Source organism: Apteryx mantelli, chromosome Z (genome assembly GCF_036417845.1).
Source record: "Apteryx mantelli isolate bAptMan1 chromosome Z, bAptMan1.hap1, whole genome shotgun sequence".
NCBI classification, from domain to species: domain Eukaryota; kingdom Metazoa; phylum Chordata; class Aves; order Apterygiformes; family Apterygidae; genus Apteryx; species Apteryx mantelli.
In genome coordinates this window covers 52313790-52334281 of record NC_090020.1, presented here as the reverse complement: position 1 = coordinate 52334281, position 20492 = coordinate 52313790, and the positions used below count along the sequence as shown (strand labels likewise).

The window sequence follows — 20492 nt, the reverse complement described above, 5'->3', positions numbered from 1 at the left end:
CCGGCGGTGCGGGCTCGGCCGCCTGCACCTGCAGCGGGGAAAGCCGCCCGCAGCACTGAGCCCCGACCGCTCCCGAACCCCTCGAAATTAGCCTGAATTAAAAGGGGGGGGGGACCTCCACCGTAAGCGACTTTTTTCATTGCACGCTTAACACCACTAAAAGCGGCGAGCTTAATAATGAAGCGGGGTCGCCTATATGCAAAAAAAAAAAAAGCTTTTTTACTGCCAAGTAAATAATGGGAATAACGGGTCTTACACGGAAAGCGTTTGATCGAATGCCTGTGGCTTGGGGTCATTTTAAGTGACAGCAGAAGTAATAAAAGAAAAGTAAATTCTACTTTGTTTCATGCGAAGGAAACTCTGTTTGCCTCCCAACACAAAGAGAAATATATATTTTAGCAGACGGAAAGGGCTTAATACAAAGTCTCTGCCTTTTTTTTTAATTTACCTGTGACATATGAAAGTCAGACGTTCCCTTTTCAACAAAAACACTCACTGAGCGTCTGAGAACTTCAACTCCTTTGAAGTAGATTTAAACTGTTGTAGATGTAGACACAAGCTTCGCTGATAACTCAAAAGGGGATCTCAGGGAAGGTGCCCCAAGGAGCTGCCAGCCGAGCGAGCCTGCACGTCAGCCGTCTCGTGGAGCAGCCCTGCTGGAGGCACGGATGGACAGACGGACGGGGCTAGGCTCCGTGTCAGTAGCTCCATCACCAGTGATCAAGGGCATAGCCAAGGAGAAACAATGTCCCCTAATGACATGTGCACGGCTATTACCCAGACTGTGGATGTGCTTCCTCCGGTTTCACGCAGCATTTTGACTATTCAAAGGGTTAGTTTTTAAGTCTTGAAATAACGTTTTTACAGACCCGATCCTTAATCCTGTCTACTTTGAGCTTTATTGGGAGAGATGAGACTCGGTCTCCCCGTCTTCCCACTTTTCTTCCAGTTTCTTTCCACCGGCTTCGGGCTAATTTTAGAAACGGCATGATCTCCACAAAATGTATCTGTATATTTGTTTTAAAAGGCTCCTTTTCTAATTGGCTTCACAGTCACTGACTTTGACGTGAGATTCCCCCCACCCCTCCGCCTTTTTAATCCCCAGCGGGTCAGAGCAGCCGAAGATGAGTATTTTGCAGGGATTCCGGGGTGCAGTAGGAACGATAAATAAATACATTTCAAAGCCCCAGCTCCTGGTTGCCATGAAGCCTTGTCCGACAGAGCCCTGCCCTGTTACCTTGCAACCTGCCGGGTTTCCCAGGCCAGGTGATGTGGGGGATTCCTTACACGAGAAGACTTTTTTTGGGGGGGGGGGAGAGAGAGAGCGAGAGACAGAGAAATAAAAAGAAGGAAGGGGGGAAGGAAGGGAGGAGGAGAGTGAGAGGGGGAGATCTGAGAATACAAGTGGAAACTAATAAAACTCTTATTAAAGTGCTTGCTCAGGATCCACGGCGTCACCAATCTTTTACTTAGGAAGCCAGAGAGTTTTATTCCTAAATGAGTTAAAGAGCCATTTACCTCTGTCGTGTTCTATTCATCAAGCCACAAGTCGAGAGTCCCTAACATGAAACTATTTGTTTGCTTACACAACCAGCTGGGTGCAATTTCACGTCTGAGATATCTATCTGAAAGCGCCTCTCATTTATTATCCTTACTTGTCAGCGAATCCATTTTCCAACTTTTTTTTTTTCCTTCTTCATTCATTGAAGGCCCTGGGCTTAAATACTCCCTTAAATATTTCAGCACCTACCCCTTCTCCCTTCTGATCTCACAGGACATTCAGCGCAAAATGGCTGGAGGATAAGGCGGAAACTGCAAAGATCACAAAGGCGACCTGGCCAAGGTGACTCCCTTATTGCAGCTTCTGCCCCCCCTCTCCCTCCCTCCCCCCACCCTTCCTCTTTTTCTGAAGGCCTGTGTGAGGACTATATATTTTTTTAAGTGTGTCTAAGATCGCGCTGGACATTTTCCCATGGCTGCTCTGGTGCAAGGTGCAGGCACCTGAAAAAATAAAATAAAATAAATAATAAAATAAACCTGGTGGGGGGGGGGAGGGTCGAAACCCGCTTTGCCACTGCCCTGTCACTCGTGCAGGCAGTGCACTGCCCGGCACTGCTGACGGGGAGATGCGAGGCCGCGGTGCGGGAGCACAGGTCTCCTCTCTGGCCTCATCCTGATGCTTACGGCAGTGGGGACTTGGGGGTCCCATCCAGACCAAGGCGAGGAAGAGCGGAGGGATGCCAGGATCTTTTCTCCCACCCCACGTGGTTTCCACTAGAAATACAAAGACACAACGTGAAACGGGCCCAACCGGGTTATAAATCTAATTGCGAGGAAAGAAAACAATTAACAAAGGGGACAGTGGGAAATTGTATCTCCCCTCCCTCCCCTTACCCCCAATTTTGAAAAATCAGGATAATGTGAGTAGTGTTTCAAAGCAGAACCGTCTGGCTGACAAGAGACTCACTGTTAGTAATCTCAATGATGGCTGTATAATAGTGTATATACATCTCCTTGTCTGCGGAACCCTCCATCAAGCTTAAAGCAATGGATCAAATCCAAAACTACAGGGTATAAAATATCCCCAGTTGTTAAAAAAAAAAGGAGGGGGGAGAAAAAAAAAAGAGAAAGGATAGGAAAGGAGTGGAGACAGGCTCCTTGGAGGAGAAGCAGGCTGGTAGCTGTAAGCTATCCTATTGTGTTGATTTAGGAAGACATTAGCTGTATATAACGTTTAAGGCTGGTAATATCAATGCTCGGCTAAATAAATAAAGCATTGGCCAAACCACGAGGTCACTATCGATCCCTGTGCTTGCCGAGAAGTGAGGTGTGTGTGTGTGTGTGTGTGTGTGTGCGTGTGCGTGTGTGTGTGTGTGCGTGCATGTGTGTGGCTCAGAGACCCCGAGGTTGTGTGTGTGTGTGTGTGTGTGTGTGTGCGCGCCAGGGCCAGCCCCAGCCTGCAGCCCGCTCGGCGAGGGCTGATTAGCATTCCCTCCCTGCCCATGGACCTGCACTGACAACTAACAGAGATATCCAGCTCACCACTAGGCCTCCTCTCCTTTTGTCTCCAAATCTCTAAGAGAAACAGATTTATCCGTGGGATCTGCACAGTGAACTTCCACTCGCTGCTCTGCAGCACCGTGAAAAATCACAGCCAAAACAATCCAAAGACACCCCAAACCTACCTACTTCTTGCTGGGGTTGTCCACCCCCATCTTTTTTTTTTTCCCCCCCTCGTTTCTCTTTTTAACTTGACCGCGGAGCCGAGGGAGCCGCTGCCTCCCACCGCCGGCCGGGATGCGGAGAGCTGCTCGCAGCGGGGCCGGGCGTGTTCCCGCGGCTGTGGGGCTGCGTGGGGCTGCGTGGGGCTGCGTGGGACACGGCACCGCTGGGGCTCCTCTTCCCACCGCTCACACACTGCAACAAGCCCAGGCTGCTCTTTTTTTTTTTTTTTTGCTTTGTCTCATTTCGCTACAGTATCAAATATGCCGGTGACTTTATTAAACAGACAAACGAGGCAATTTCTCCGTGTTTGCTTTTCTTTTGTCTTTTTCCTCTGGGTTACTTTTTGGATCAAATATCTTTTGAAACACTGGACCTGTTCTACACAAAGAGCCAGTAAAGGAGTTGGGACTTATATCCAAAGGCCAGAAAACTCTTTAAACTTCGAGATTTCAGCCAAACTACATTTCTGAATGGCGTTGCTGAGGCTAAAGAGTCACGCAAACTTCCAGCAAAGTAGCTGCGGCTCCCTGAAGTGATAAAAAAACCCTAGTCAGGTACTTTTTTTCCAGAGAGCCTTGCAAATTGGTCCATGTTGACAGATGTTTGTCACTTAGTAACTTCTTTCCAAGTTTTTTTCCCCTCCCTCTCCCCTCCTCTAAGCCTTCTTCCGAGCTTGCTTTGTTGTTTTAAAATATGCATGTCTCTCAGGAATGCAAGTCACGAGTCCAAACTTCGTGTCCAACCTCCCACAAGAAATGGTCCTTTTATAGGGAACCCGATATGTCTCAATCTGCACTTCACTCAAAGCCTCTGGATATAGGGCACTGGTCCCTGCTCAAAAATAACTATGCAGAAACGCCTTTCCACCTAAAAAATCCCCACGAATGATTCCCAGGGAAGAAATATAGCTCCCATAATTAAAGAAGGCAGCGGTCAGAGGGGAATGCAGCCTGGAGGAAAAAAAGAGAGAGAGAGAGAGAGAGAGAGAAAGAGTTTTTATTTCTTTGCTTATTGCACTGGGCCGTCATTAGCAGCAGGTTTATCAGGACGAGCCTCTGTAGCAGCTGCGGGTGCAGGGGAGAGAAGGCGTCAGCTCCTGACGGCCAGAGGAGAAGCGGAGAGATTAAGGAGCGCAGCGCAGCCTGGAGAACAGAGTAAGTGACCCTCAGTACAGCAAGGCGCCAGGGCACCGCCGGGCTCCGAGCTGGCAGCTGAAGCTCACTCGCAAGGAAGCACAATGGCGTGAAAACAGGCTAGAAGCGGGTGGGCTGGGGGCGCCTGGCGGGGCTGGGGTACCCCTGCGCCGGGGGTGCCGCGGGGCAGGGATGGCCGGGCCGGGCGCAGGGGGCGTCCCGCACGCGGGAGAGCTCCGCTCCCGGCGGCAGCAGCAGCAGCAGGAGGGGGAGGAGGGGAGGGAGGAAGGTCTCGGAGGGCCACAGCCGGGCAGTGCCCCTCGGAGGCGTTTGCGGCGTTTCGCGGTGACTACGCGCTGCCCTCCCGGCGAGGGGCTGCGGGTCCGCGGGGCAGGAGCGGGCTGGAGCCGGCGGGGGCCGCGCAGGGAGCGGGCGGCGAGGAGAGGAGAGGGAGAGGAGAGGAGAGGAGAGGGAGAGGAGAGGAGAGGGAGAGGAGAGGAGAGGTGAGTGCTTACTTGTTTGCAGAAGAGCGAGAGGGAGAGGGAGGAAAGGAGGGAGGGAGGGAGGGAGGGAGGGAGGGAAACTTCGCAAGCGATGGGAACCAGATGAGATCCTGCCTGGGTCACGTTTGCTCCGCGGCGCTGATGTGCAGTGACGTCACCCATGACTGCCCTATCACGTCAGAGCGAGCGGCCGGGAGCGGGCCTTGCCCCCGGCCCCTGGGCCCGGCCCTCCGCCGGGACACCCTCCGCGGCCCGGCGCGCACCCTGCCCCGCGCCGCGCGCCGCCGCGCACCGCCGCGCTCCGGCATCTGGAGAGCCCGCAGGCCCCGGCGCTTCTAGGGGCTGATAATGCCTCGGCTTTCAGCAGTATTTGCAGCACCGCTTTTAATACGCACCAGATGGTTCTCGCGACTCGGCTGCCACAGCCCGCTAGCTCCTCGATTTTACTCAGCAGCATTTTGTTGCAATTATGCTCCATGCTGAGACCAATTTTACTGGTGACCTATTTTTCATATCTGCAGCATTTTATGTTAAAAACCTCCTCCCTGGCCCCTTCACATAGGGCAGGACTGAGAGAGGCAAGGAGCAATCGCTGCTGCCTCTAGGTTGCAGACAACTCTCCTAATCTTTAATAATGAGACGCTCCTGTTTGTGTGTATACATGTGTACGTAGATAAATAATACATATGCATATTTAGTCACTATGTTTGGTCAATAACACTCTTATTTGTTAAACCTCAATTGAGCGCATTTGCCTTCCTGACAACAAACATCACAGAACAATAAATATTGCATACGGTTAATTATTATGCCAATGCGTTATGCTTAGCTTCTCTTATGTACGCACGCCCTCGTAAAACTCCTTGCAAACACGAACATATCTCACAGATATTTTGGTATGGAGAGGAAAAAAGCCAGCCCCTTGAATTCTCTGGGAATTCTTAAACACTGACAGGAGGAAACTGTGGCTAGTACATTCCTGCGAGCTAAACACTGGGCTGTTAAAGACAGAGAGCAATTATTGCCTACAAAGCATCTCAGGACTTTTAATCTAGTGCCCAGGATATGTTAGCACGTTGTGCAGAAAGCTACAGTGAGGATCACATTTTTCTCGCGGAGTTTTGTAACCCCTTTTACTGTACAGAAGAGAGCCTGTTTTCTACGTAGCAGTATAAATAGCCAATTTACTCCTTTGCAGGTGTGTTCTCTCGACACAAATGCTTTTTCCACTTTTATAGGAACTATTAAAAAATTTTTTGCCTCTCCTGATAAAATCACAGATGTTTATTTTATTGATATAACCTATACCTTGGTTATGCCGAGAGTAATATGCTTCAACTAACAGTCATTTAGCAAATAATAGAGGCGTTCTGGATGCTTTCCAATGTTACACATGTACTTGCTCATAAAATGATACGTGAAAGAATTAACATCTGCTTTCCTAAAGTAAAGTGTTCCAAGTAGCTTTTTATGAATGCTTCTCTCATTTAAAAAAGAAATATGTAGAGATAAACTGGCATCCGTATGTATAGCATATTTATAATGGTTTTAGGATTTGAAGGTAGCTATTCATTGCATAAGCCATTTAGAACTGACATTTTAAAAGCTACTTAACCTCAGACATCCTTGAATCTTAAAGAAGGATTCCCAACGATACTATTTAAAGAGGAACTTGCTGCAATTTAATTGCATATCAAGGCGGAACTATGCACACGCACAGCCCCGGATGCTATGTTTGATAACGCTCCAACTTAGATTTTATTTACCTGCGTCCTCAACACGTCCCGTCTTCCCTTCAGACCAGCTGCCTGGGAAGTACGAGCCAGCTTGCTGCACGTTTTCCTTTCCGTGTTTCCACGTTTGTCCACCCGCTCTCAGGGACCGAGGCGCCCCTTGGAGCCACTGCTCACATGCGGGTTATTTAATTAAGCTTTGTCCTTTGCTGGGGGGGGGGGGGAGGGAGGCGAGGGGAAGAATTGGGATCTATAATCATTAGTGTCTTTTTATTATTTCTACAATAAAGGGCCGGGCTCTCTGCTGAATGAGCTGCTTGAATGTTTTGCAGATGTTCCGCTCGCACCCGAACTGACCCTCTGCTTCTTCCCTCGCAAAAGGCTCTTAAACCCTTCGCCTTTGAGCGCGGAGAAGCCCGGCTGCAGGCGCAGCGCCGTGGGGAGCGCAGGCTGCCCGCCGCCGCCGCCGGGCCGCGCTCCGCCCGCGCCCCGCGAGTGGGCGGCCCCGCGTGGGGCAGGGCTGCCGAGGCCACACACCCCCGGGCTGCGCCAGGCGCGCAGAGCCCGCGCCCCCCCGCGCAGCGGCTCCCCGCGCCGGCCCGGCTGCGCCGGCGCCTGGGGCCTAGCGCTGCCTGCGCCCCGTGGGGCCGCGTGTCCGCGTGTCCGCGGGGGCGTGGGGACGGCACCAGCCTGCCTGCTGGCTGCGGAGCAGAGAGGTTACGGAAACGGCCCCTTTCTGAGTGGCAGGGCGCTTTTTTTTTTTCTTTTTCTCTTTTTTTTTCCCCCCCAAAGGCCAACCAGCAAACCGCTGCTAATAAGAACAGACGAATTCGCAGTGCTCCGCCGAGTCGCCCTCTATTTGGCTTGGTCCTGTGGTTCATTTTCTCTGCCACGAAGGTTTGTCCGAGGGGAAGCGGGCATGGGGTTTGGCACAGAAAAGTAATGTCCATTTTCTTAAAAAAAAAAAAAAAAAAACCTTCCTGGGTTGGTAAAATCATTAAAATATGTTAAGTGACATGAAGTTTGGATTTATGTGGACACACCGGACAGAAAGTGGACAGAGCCAGCAGGGAGAGTCACGCTTTAAGACAGGGGGTCTTTATTTAAGGATGGTGTATTTATGGGGAAAGAAAGGGAATATCTTACAAAGCTCTCACTATACCCCTGATAACAAAACCTGTCACATCTTTACTTCTTACTAGAAAAGAGCGAGTGTCCTCATTTGAACATCTCTAAAGTGATTATTAGATGCCTCTCTGAGAAATCAGTTTGTGAGACCAAGCACGGAACACACACACACAAAAAAAAAAGAAAGAAAGAAAGAGAGAGAGAGAGAGAGAGAGATTTGTTCACATTGTGTCCGTCTCTTATTTTACTTTCCAAATATTGCTAGAATATCCCTCCTTTCGCACTTTTATTGAAGGACCTTTCGTTAGTAAGAACAAACCCTGCTTTAAAATAAAAGACTTGCACCAAGAGCGAAAAAAGGGAAAGAATAAGAAATCCAGCCCACATTTATTATTATTATTATTATTTTGCCTCCCTCCCTCCCCCGATAAGATGTGAGAACTTTTTTTCTCCGAGAGTGTGAAATGAAGGACACAAAGACAGTATATCAGTGAAAAGAATAAAGTGGCCTTTTAACGAGAACTAAAGAAAACCAAAACACAGATGAAGTGCACCGTAAAAGCTGCTTCAAAGTACATTTTAATTCCCCTGAGTTCAGCCATCACATAGGTTTGGTAATTGGGAGTTTACTGCGCAGAGTTAAGGCAGCATGGTATGGATAACCCTGTATCTTTTCCCTTCAATAATTATAGATAAATTTTCCAGACTGTCTTTGCAAAGAGCCATGAGATATTAGAGACCTTTTACTCCTGCAATTGAAGGAAGAGCCTGTCATCACCATGAAAAAGCTACCTGTATGCTCCAAATTAAAATGATTTTTCCCTTTTCTAATTGTGATCCTGGCTGCAGATGGACTCTAACAGAGGCGATAACATCATCAGCTAACTGCTGCTACCTTTATTGGTATTTGCTTCTATGCCTGGCTTTCATTTTGTGTGTATTTTCTGACCTTAGCTTTTGCTGTATCACAAAAAGTCTCCACAAGTAACAGAGCAATAAATCCAGCCAAAAATAAGACAGATTTCCTCATCGATGTGTAATAAAGTTAAAGGACATTGTTTTGTCAGACAAGCGCTAAGTAGAAAATAAATCTGGGGAAACAAAACGGAGTGCTGTTGGCATGTGTGTAAATTTACTTTTAAAAGCAATAAATCAATGTTAAATTAAACAGCTGGGTTCCCTATCTTGGAGAAGGTTTCATGTTTAAGAAAACCTTGCTGGTGAAGTGTGCGATTTAATAAGACACCCTAGAAGTTAAAGCCTGACTTCAATTCAAGCCTCCAGTGTCCCTGCCTATGGGTTGCATCTGAACTTCACGAGCTGCTGTGAACTTGAGAGAGAGATTGAGGGGCAGACAGACAGACGGGGACCGTCAGGGCGAGAGAGATTGCGCCCAGTGACTTACTTCAAACCTCCCTTCCACGTGTTACCCGCGGAGCCCTCACCACCCCAGACCTGCTGCCGAGACGCTGCCTTGCAGAGATGTCTTTCATTTATTGCGCCAGGGTTAAATATTGTAACCTGTCGAAATAGTTTAATACTGTTATTATCTAAATGCTAATTTCATCATTTCTGCATCATGACACAGACACATGGCATGTAGGAAGCCGCATTAGAGCGAGGCAGAGATCTCTGGGGTTTTTAGATGAAACCCCCCATTTTAAGAGCGTTCATAAGCGACTATTACGAAGTTAAGCATACCTCCTTGCCACAGTGTCTGAGGCATTATTTTCCTAATCAATCAATCACGTTTGTGATCTATTTCTACAAATGTTATAAAACAGAGAGAGAGCAAAGAGAGAATGAGAAGGAAAGAAGAAATAAAAAGAGAGAAAGAAAGAGAGAAAGAGAGAGAGAAAGAGGTAAAGAAAGAAGGAGAAGGAAAGAAGAAAGAAAGAGAGGAAGAGAGGAAGAGAGAGAAAAGAGGCTAGAGAGACTTGCAATAGCGTTTTCGCACTCTGATGTAGACAAAACATTGAATCAATAAGTTATTAAAAAGCCGAAACAACAAAAACAATATTGCAGAACAGAAAATGACATGGTTTTGTGTTAGGAAATATCTGTATGTGGTTGAAAATTTTTAAAATTGTGAAGTAAAATTTTAAAATAACCTGAAAATAAAGATATTTTAATACTTAGGCATGTCTTTGTGTTAGTCATTTTCTTCCAAATATACAGATGACAGTTTAGACGGAGAATTTATAACGACTCCTATTTAGTATTAAAGCTTCGGATGTACTCGCAGATTAGCTACAGTGTCTACAGATCACCGATATCGTGGTTTAATTTTACAGAAATAATGTAAACACGGAGTGGAAGCATTTATTTTTTTCCCTAGGATCCCTAGAAGTTTCCAAAATAAAGGTGACCGGTCACAGGACAGGAACTAAAGGAGACCTGTAATATATTCTGGTTTTGTTTTGCTTTCTTTGAGAGCAGGATCTAAATAACCGGCAAAGTTTGTTTGTTTGTTTGTTTGTAGATAAGGACATTTTCAGTTTCTAAGTTTCATCCAAGGCACTGCCGCTGCTATCAAGTAACACTTAAAGCAATCCATTTAGTTGCTGTTGGTGCCTTAACAAGTCGCCTTGGCTCTCCGGGCGCATTCAGGTCTACATTCTGAATGCGCCATTGTTTCTTATTATAACGCCAAGAAGACGTTTTATTATCTGTCTGTCCATCTGTCCATCTATCTATCTATCTATCTATCTATGCTGCGTTAACATTTTCCCTTAAAGACACTAGCTGGGATGATGAGTCCTGAAGGTTAATAACTGCCAGGCAGGTGCGCGCTGCTCGCCTCCCCCAGTACAGAAATACGCATGCAGCGGAGAGTGCTCACAGAGAATTAATTTAAGAAGATGGAGAAATAGATTATCCTAATAAACAGAGGAACAAATGAAGGACAAAGAGCAGAGCTGCCGCTTCAGAAGCCGAGCGGGGCCGCGGAGCCCCCGCAGCGCTTCCCCCAGCCCCGGGCCGCCGCCGGCCGGCGGGGAGCGCCCGGCGGCGGGGGCGCGGCCGCGGCCTCCCCCCGCCCCGCTCCGCCCCGCTCCGCCCCGCTCCGCTCCGCTCCGCGCCCCGCTCCGCGCCCCGCTCCGCCGCCGCCGCCGCCGCCGCCGCCGCCGCCGCCGCCGCCGCCGCCGCCGCCGCGGCCGGGCGCGCCGCTTCCCGCGGCGGGGGCTAGATGGCGCTCCGCGTCTCGACACCCGCGGCTCGCCGTGCCCGCCGCCACCGCCGCCGCGGGCAGCAGCGCGGCCGCGCTGGCGGCCGCGGGACAGCGGCGCGGGCAGCAGCTGCCCCGTCCGGAGCGCGGCGGGAGGGCGGCGGCGGGCGCGGAGCTGCACCGCTTGCTTGCTGGCTTGCTGGGGTTCTTGTGCCACGGAAGGAAACCGGGAAAAAAAGCTCATTTATGCCCACGCATAGCCTAAAACACCTCGTGAAATACCTTCGGAGCGCCTACCTAACCAGGCCTAATTTGTGTGTGCTTAACGGCGCAGGTCCGCAGGCTGAGGCTTATTTGCCGGCGGTGCAGGGAAAATACTTCCTCAAGTCTAGTTTCAATAGGAATATAAACACGTCATCTAGAATTAGCCTTCGTGTCACTCTGTCATCAACCGATCAAAACAATTATGATATATTTAAAGTGTAAATGCCCTAAAATCAAATATAGGCCTTTGATCATTTTAGGGCTGTGAGGCATTCTGTGTATTTTTTCAAAGGCACGTGTCAGTAACCAAGGTAAAGATTGATAACTTTAAATACTAAGTAGCGAGGGGGTATTTTCCTAATTCACTCATCGCCTTGTTAGGATTTAATTCTAATTTCTTGTATTTAAAGAATAAAATCAAGTTATTTTGTAAAGAAGAAATTCTCTTCTTGCAGGACAAATATTTTTAAAGTTAACTGAGGAGACAAAACTGACAAAGAATGAATTATATTTTAGATCATTGGGCTGCAGGCTATAGTATTATCATCACTAGCGCTGTTGTTGTTGTTACTATTATTAATTGAACTGGGAGGATTCCATGTTTTGCATCATTCCAGCGATACCTTAAGGAAAGTGGCCTGTGAGACGGGAAAAAGTAATAGTAAACAGTGAATCATCAGACGCTGTCTTCCAGAGCACTCTTGCAGATAAGACAAGACGAGGATGATGCTGAACTGCTCATTTGAACTCATTTTCTCAGAAATGTGGCAGCTCCTTTCTCAGTAGGATGAATCCGAAGGCGTTTGAGTGGCCTGATTGGTAAACTTTATTAGGGATTTGGATCGGATTATTTGGATTTGGTGCTGTGGGATCTTTGTGGAGTCTTTCTCTCTCTCTCAATAGGTGTTAGGCTGTAACTAGGAGGCGCTGAAAACCTGAGGCGGGAAATTTACAACTTGATCAGCTCCAAACCATACACACACCAAAAAAAATCTGCTACTGTTGCAAACGTATGTTACGGATTAAGTTAAGCAAATGGCTCTAGTTTTGCGAGGTTGAAAGCTGATAATGAAAACTTATATGCTAAAGACTTTGGCTTTTGTTCTAACTCTAGTTCCTTAAACGCTAACAAATCCCCTGTACCTTTCTGGAAAAAAACTTAATCTATCTGAGAAGGGAGCTGTGTCAATTGCCCTTCTGCCGGAATTGTGCCTGCCCCGACTTTAAATTTCTCGCCAGTCAAGATCGGCCAGGTATTCGTTTCAGCGAAAGCTCTTTGGGGATAGATACTGTCAGGAGGGCTCGGCGCTTTTCAAGTCGCAAAGCGCCCCAGCCATCCCTGCCTTGACTGAGAGCTGCTTCCCAGGCAAGTGAGCTCCTCTCGTTTGGTAGTGGGTTTCACGCGAGACACTCAAGCACTCTGAATGTTTCCTGAAGGCTTATCAACATCTTAGGAGTTTGTATCCCCCCCCCCCTTTCGCCGTGCAAAATAGGGCAATGTTACTTGGTAAGTGAAGGGTGCTTCGCTTACTTGCACTGAAGAAGAAGATAGCTAGGAATGGGCTTTCAGGAGGAAGGGCAAGTCCAAAGGTCCCCGCTGGACTTTGTCACCTACTCTCGCCGCCCCTGCCTTTCCGCGGCGAGCTGCCGGCTGCGCTGCCGCGGGAGGGCTGGCGAGCGCCCCGGGCGCCCCAGGCGCCCTGGCTCCGGCCGCGCAGGGCGGGCAGCCCGCACCGCCCCCGGGCACCGCCTGCAGCGAGCCAGGCACGGGCAAGACGCCGGCAGGAGCCACTGCCCGCCGAGGGGCCGCTCCCTGGGAGCTGCCCTGTCCCGGCTCTTGGGGAACGGATCACTGATTCCGCAGCAAACTGAATAAAAGTGTCTGTGAGTGTGTGCAGAAATAGAAACGCGCACTCACTTTTCTTTGCCTAAGCAGGCAGCGTGGATATGACATTGACAAATGGCTGAAAGACAAGAAAAGTCATTTCAAACGACTTTGAAGGGTTACAGGAAGAAAGGGCGAAGAAAACGCAGAGAGGGTCTCGGGACTCCTCCTCGGGCTAGGGAAGATATGCTTATTTCCTCTCAAAGAGAGAAAAACCGTCTCCAAGAAGGAAAATAAAATAAATTTGCTCGTCTTGTACGGGAAACTTTCTGCGCTCCCCACGCAGAGGGGAGCCTGGGCAGGGAAAAACGCGTTTAAATGACCCTTTCCTTCCCGCAAAGAGCGGCCAGGTGCGCGGGGCACCGTGTGGGAGCGGGGCCGCCCGACAAGGTGGCACAAGGAGGGCGGGCAGCGCAAAGATCCGCGGGTACCAGCTCGCAGCGAGGGTGACCGGTTCCGCGATCTCCACGGGCTCAGGCTAAGAGGCAGCGACTGACCCGTTCCTGGCAAGGGACACAGAGTAATAGGGACTTAAAAAAAAAAAAAAAAAAAAAGGAAAGACAGAAAGAAACTGAAAACGCAACTAAATCTGGGCACTTCGGGACCGAATCCGAAAAGCTGGGGCAGATCCTAACGAAACTCCAGCGTTTACATTTGCTTTCGAAGTGCCCGGAGACCCCAGGGCTCATTGGAGATCGAGGGGTGCTTTTTCCTGCCCAAAGTAAAGGCGCAGAATGGGCACCAGCTCTGTTTCCATCTTGCCTTAAAAAATAAAGAGAGAAGAAAAGAAAAAAGAACAGGCGAAGAAAAGGAAAAGGAAAACAACTCTGCTGGATGAATATTCAGCGCTGTAAAATATTTAAGCCTTCCGTTTCGTGTGCCTGTGGTGAAGCCTTTGATGCAGACGGCTCCCTCCGTGCCGAAGTCGTTGGGCGAAGTCCCCTGCGCTGGGGGAGCCGGGGGGAAGCAGCGAGAGCGCCCGGCCGCGGGAGCGCGCCACAGGTGCCCGCTGCCGCCGGCTCCGCGCCTCCAGGCGGCCCCGCGCCGCCCGCCCCGGCCCCGGAGGGCGGCCTCGGCGGTGGCTTGCACCAGGCAGGCAGCGCCGGGAGTGGGCAGGAGGGTGGCTGGAGGGCGACACGCGCTATTTCGAGACACCCCCCCCTTCCCTCCAAAAAAACCCCGCAAACGATACGCGGACGCGCCCAGCAAGGAGAAGGGGCAGCGCGGATCTCCTAAAGCCAGCCCCCGGGAAGCCACGGCCAGAGGGGCTTCCGGGCGGTCAGCGTAGGGAGCAAACGGATTCCCGGCCGCTCTCCCCTCCAGCGGGCCCGGAGCCGGGAGGTGGCCCGGGAACAGCTCCCCGAAGTGCCGGGCGCTGGGGCCAAACGCCGCCCCCCGGGGGAAAGTGCCTGCAACGGGGTGCGCTGCGCTGGAGCCAGCACGACCGGGGGAGAGAGGCTCAGGTGTCTCCCGGGCAGGGGCTGGCTTGTGCACAGTGATTTCTTCCGAGTCCCCTCGGCAGAGCCGGACTAGGACGGAGCTGGGTCCCGTTTGGACCCGGAGGCGCTCACACACAACCCCGGGCTCAGCCCTGAAACCCCTCCTGCTCCTCCTCCCCTCGCTGAGAGGGGCGAGGTGCACCAAGGAGCAGCCGAGAGCAGTTTGATAAACAATGAACTTTTTTTCTTCCCCACCTCTTTTTTTTCCTTCTCTCCCTGCCTGGGAGCAGCAGACACGCCGAGAGCTTTGCCTTACAAGCTTCAGGGCTCTAGGTGTTTTGCTGAAGTGACAGTGAAATGATCAAAGGGCGGCGTGCGGCGGCACGGCCCCGGCCAGCCGCGCCGAGCCCGCCGGGCCGGGCGGCGGGCGGGGGTCTCCGGCGGGGCAGGGCAGCGGGAGGCTCCTGCCCCTTTTCCCTTCCCTTGGCTTTGCTGCCGAGGAAGGTGCCGGCCCTGTCCCGAGGGAGGCTGGGCAGTGTCTCGGGAGCCGCCTCTGCGGGGCTGCCGGCAACGAGCCGCCCGAAACACGCGCGCTCGCCCAACGGGCCGGCCCGGAGCGGCGGCTCCGCGCCCAGAGGCCGGGGCCCCGCTGCCCGCCCCGCCGGGGCAGCGCTGCGGGGGGGCCGGCGCTGCTCCCCCGGGGACACGCGGGGAGGGTGCGGGACGGGGGGGGCGCTGGCGGCGGGGGGGAGGCCACGGGGCGCGGGGGAAGGCGCTCGGCGGGAAGAAGTTTGGGGGTGCTGCGCAGGAGCAGCCCGGCGCCCACCTCGGCGGAGCGGCCGGTGCCGGTGCCGGTGCCGGGGCCGGGCCGGGCCGGGCAGCCGCGTCCCCGCGGGGCCGCCCCGGCCGGGCGGCGCGGGCAGCCGGCGGCGGCGGCGGCGGCGGCGGCGGCGCTGTCCATGGTGCTGGGCGGCGCCCGCCCCGCCGGCCGCGCCCGCCGCGGAGCCCCGGGAGCCGCCTCGCCGCCGCCCGGCTGGCGCGGGGGCCCGGCTCCGCCGCCCCGGCAGGTGGTGGTGGGGGGGTGGTGGCGGTCAGCCCGCCCGGCACCCTCGCGGCGGCCGCGGGGAGGGTGGTGGCTGGCGCCGGGTCGTTGGCCACGTTGGAGCACGGCTCCAGCGCTGGCTGCGCCGAGTTGCTGGCTACTGAGTCCTGGGCTGAAAGGGAGGGGCGGGAAAGACGTCGGACTTTATGTTTGCCGAGCACCTGAAAAGCACGATCGGCGCGTTGGGGAGAACGACGGGCTCCTTCCCCATCCGCGCTCCCCCTTTTCGGGAACTGTTGTCACTTTGATCCAAATAACCAACTGGTGGAGCGGTCGAGTAGGAAGCCCATGGAAAATACTGAAATCCAAACACCACCCCACGGTCTCGATCGCTCAAAATTCTGGCACTCTCCCCACCTCCCAAAGAGTAGATGTACACAAGATTGGCAGAAAGTACAAAGGAAACTACCTAAAATCCCCAAGCCTCAATTTTAAGTGCACTTAAAGGGGTGGTGGTGGGGAAATCTCCCAAACAATTCCGTTAGCCCCCAACCTGAGAAGGAATCAAAGACTCGCTCCTAACTGAATTAGCGAAGAAACTCAGTGGGAGCGAAGGCAGATGCTACACGCGTAAGAAAGCGACCGAGGATCAGAAAGAGCTGGCAACAGTGATCAGCAACTGGCAGCATCTCACTTGCTATTTGCTATGAACCACTAGATAAATATTTGCAAATTCCATGTAATGTTAATGGCTTTCTCTGCACAATGTAGACAAGCAGGACCGGGTACAACGTTGGGGAGGGAGTTATTTTTATACCTGGATGTTGCGGGGGATGGGGGTGAGGGGCAGAGGACTGCTCATACCAAGTAGTTTACTATACAACACAAAACAATATTTCATCATTTGGCAAGTCAAGCTTAGAAAGAGAACGCGTAAAATTGTCCCGGGGGGGGGGGGGAGGACTGCGAGGGAAGGTTATTTATCTAACTGTGTCAAAGATAGCAGCTTTAAAGAAGGAGTTTGAAGGCAGAAGTCTGGAGACAGTCCTTTGCCAGGCATTAGGGGATTAGGTAAGGCTTGAGTAAAGAGAAATGGAAACGACAAAAGAAGACAGCTCGGGCCTTTCCACAGAAGGGTCATCTCTCTCCTGCGTCGCATTTACTGAGAAATAAGTGACTCTATTGTCTTAATCGCGATAAACCAGCCTGCAGAACTGTCCCCTGGAAATATTCACATTTACTTGACCTGAGGTGGGGGGGGGAGGTAGTTAAAGTGGTTCATTTTAGTCGTGAGCATCCGCCGCCAGAGCAGTGACTCCGGCCGGCGCCTCTCTGGCAGGTTGCGCGGGGGCGGTGGGTGCCCGCGGAGGGCCGAGCCGCAGCGCGGCGGCCCCTCGCCCGGGCTTGCCGGGGCTCCGCGCCCGCGCTGCCTACCGCCGGCTTGCGCGGGGTTGCTTCCCCTGGGCGCTTCACCGCTCTCCGCTGAGAGAGGTGTCTTACAGCAGCGCCCTGCAAGACTTTTCGTTAATGCAAATCTCGGCTCTTCCCTCGCTCAGACAGTGAGACAGTTCCTGCTCGGGGGCGGGGGACGGAGGGAGACTCTTGTTCTTTACTATTTTTATAGTTTACAGTCATGTTTCACCTTGTTTCTGCAAGGTGAGAAGGCGGTGCGAGCCTGGTGCGTCTCTCTGGAGCAGGCGTTTGGAAATCACTGAGGAGTAAAAACTTTTCCCCCAGAGGCACGGAACTACGCAAACTTTCCTGGTGCCAATCTGTGCTATAAACCCACTTCCTCCAGAAAAAAGGGTTTTCGAGTTGATTTTAGTGAAACAGCATGAGATCCTTCAGGAGAAACTCTTCTCCTCTCCAGACTCCCCACCCACGCAACTTCTCAGCGCCATGCAGCTGTGTGGTCCTTTAATGGTGCTGCCTCTCTCTGCTATACGCTTAGAAAATCATTACGATATATGCTACTTAAAATAAGCCCTTTAAAAAAGTTACTTTAAAAAAGTCTCTGCTATCGAAGAGCTTAGCGGTACCCGAGCGCAAGCTTGCAAACCGTAGATACATTCCCCAGCAAGGTCACAACTTGGAGACCAGAGAAATTTCAGTTTACCGACAAAGTTACACACGGGCGGCGTATCTCCCTGAGCTCGGAGAGTTGCTGTTCACCTACACGTCTGAGAGGTCCCCCGGAAGTGTGAATGAACACGGTTTTGTTAAGAACTTAAAACAGCAGCTAAAAATTTCTAATACACTAGCTTCGGAGGTCTTGGGGGGGGGAGTTGTCACCGGCTTTACTGCTGATCAGTTATTATCACTAAATTCCTTCCTCCTCACAACGATGTGCTTTGATCGCATTCAGAATTTAGCGTGTATCATAACTGGGACATGCGGTTACCGTGCAATTGATGGACCAGAACAAACTCTGTAGCACGGAAGATGATTTCGTTCATATTTATGTCGAATACCTAGTTCTTTATATGGGGGCGGGATGGCGGGGCGGTGTGTGTGTGTGTGTGTGTGTGTGTGAGGGGAGACACTACTTAACAGGAAGAATAAAAAACTGCTCTAAACGGACGAAATTAAGTGCACTGGTCACTGCTGGTTTGATGAGAGAGGAGGTGATTGTCTGCATTTACACATTTGGCCACTTTCTATTTTTGCCCCCATTCAATTTACAGCACTTCGACGGTGAAATTTAGAGATGCAATAAAGCTGCCTGTCTGAATCTGCTTTGAAGTAATGTTGGTGGGTTTGAAATCCAGATCTACGTGCTAATCTCTAGTTTTGCCTTCAAACGGAATTCAGTTACGAAGAGCTTGGAAAGATTTTGCATCCATTCAAGAGGCACAAAATTTTTAATTTTCTGAGGAGTAAAAACTCCCCAAGAAACTTCATATAGCTCCTTAGGTTTTGCTTAGCATACGTGATAAAACATTGATTGTCGCAGTTTGGTGACCCATGAAATTTGGGGGTTAGTTTTCTCTTCAGACCAGAGCATATAATTATGCAAATAAAGAGCTGTCACTGATCTAGTGAAATACTCACAAACACATGCAATCCAAACTGGAACAGAAAAGTGAAAATTTGTGGTATTATGATAGTACAATGATAAATGACATCTTCCTCCAAGTTTCCCGAGAAGTACATTTTTCACACTTTGTCGAGGACGTCAACATAACGTGTGCGAGCGCACACACGCACACGCACACGCACACACACACACACACACACACACACACATCCCTGTAAGATTCAGATATCCACAAGTGCGTGCATAGACATACACACATCTCACAACTCTCTAAGAGCTAGTCCTACCAAAGCACACGCTAGCTGTACCCATTGCTTGGCAGGTTATTTTTAGTTGTCTGGCTCGAGAACCGTGCAATATGTGACTCCACACAGTTTGAGGTGTGACACTTCTCATTTGTACTTTTGAATGAAATTCCTGGAGGAAAAACAATTAGTGATGTTTCTCGGGGACAGGGGAAAAATGCACATTCCCATGAAAAGCAGCATCCTTTGACCGAGCTGGAGAGAATCGCACCGTGGTGACTGTAATCAGTGCGTTGCAGTGTATGCACAAGGCAGATAAGGGATTTCTTTGGCTTTTTTTCTTTCTTTTTCTTTTCTTTTCCTTTTTCACAGCCCTGCTGTATTTGAGGGTCCACACGACGAGGTTGGCTGGCTGTTTTCCTCGCGGAACGTTTTTTCCCGATCCCTCTCTTTGGCGAGGAAAATTTACGCTCGTTGACCCATTGCTCCAGCCATGGCATTTCGGCTTCAGCTCAGGCTTTCGGTCACGACAAGCTGGTGATTGTCCTGTAGATCCAGTCCCACCTTTTGGCCGGTTTCGGACTCCCAGTTCCAAAGCTACCCCGGCACAGACTGTTGCATAATGTCAGATGTCACCGAGTTTCCCAGTGATGAAATCTGAGAAAGCTCATGTCAAACCTCTGGCTGCTAAAGACATCACTACATGAAAGATCAGTGGTGTGAAACTTTAAAAACATCGATCCAAATGAATCAATTAAATCAACATTCATCCGTCCTAAGTGTGCTTTAAGACTATCATCGTTGCCTTTTTACACCACACAGATCTGGAGATAAACGCTAGGAGGTTTTCATGCCCCCTCTGTTCTTTGGAAATCGACTTTGTGCCGTTTTCCCCTTTCAGCAGCTAATGCTCCCAGCGCACACCCTGCATGCGGGACCAGCGCTGCCCGCTTCTCCCAATCCGCCCCCACAGCAAAGGTCCTTCCCTCCCGAGGAAGGGGCTGAAGCTTTGGTAAGCATCGATCTACCCCCCTTCCCAGACTCCAGGCGCCTTATTTTGTTTAGACTAACGGAGGATTAGCAAAAAGGGAGGGAGCTAAAATTCGACCTGCCCCCTCCACTCTGCCCGCAGAGGGAAGGGAAGGGAAGGGAAAGGAGGGACAGGGAAGGGAAGGCGGACACCCGCGCTCCCGTGGGGGCAGAGCAGCCCGGGGCCGCCCCGCCGCTCCCCACGGCTCTGCTCTCGGAGCCGCGGCCCAGGCGAGCGCGGAGAGGCAGCGGCAGCCGCGCACTCGAGGCCGGGCTTGGCAGCGGGGGTTCCCTCCGGCCCGGGGGAGCGGAGACAGCGCCCAGCCGCCTCTCCCGCTTGTCCCTACAAGGGGGAAAAACGTAACCGGACCCGAAGCGGATCCTTTGCCCGTAATTCCCAAGCAGGCTTTACCGGCCTGAGGCAGGAGCCCGAGCGAGAGCTCCCCGGCGCACTTCCCTCCCCGACTAGGTCCCGTTTGCAAACACCCCTCTCCTCCTTGTAGGCCGCTCCGCTTGTTTAAACTCAGCCGGCAGCGCCGCGCAGCGCCGCGCGGAGTCGCGCGGAGCCGCCGCTCAGAGCGGCCGGAGCCGCTCCCGGCCGCTGGCAGCGGGGCGAGACCGCGGCTCCCGCGGAGGTTAGCGCTAGGAAACGAGCGCGCAGGA

General features: G+C 51.7%; 1 long non-coding RNA gene across 1 annotated transcript; it reads left to right on the top strand.

The window, feature by feature from the left end:
* The first annotated feature begins 4071 nt into the window (after positions 1–4071).
* On the top strand, positions 4072–9570 carry LOC106494793 (uncharacterized). The gene is made up of 3 exons (XR_001294363.2): positions 4072–4379; positions 7387–7491; positions 8415–9570. It is a non-coding gene; the product is annotated as an uncharacterized lncRNA (long non-coding RNA).
* The last annotated feature ends 10922 nt before the right edge of the window (positions 9571–20492 follow it).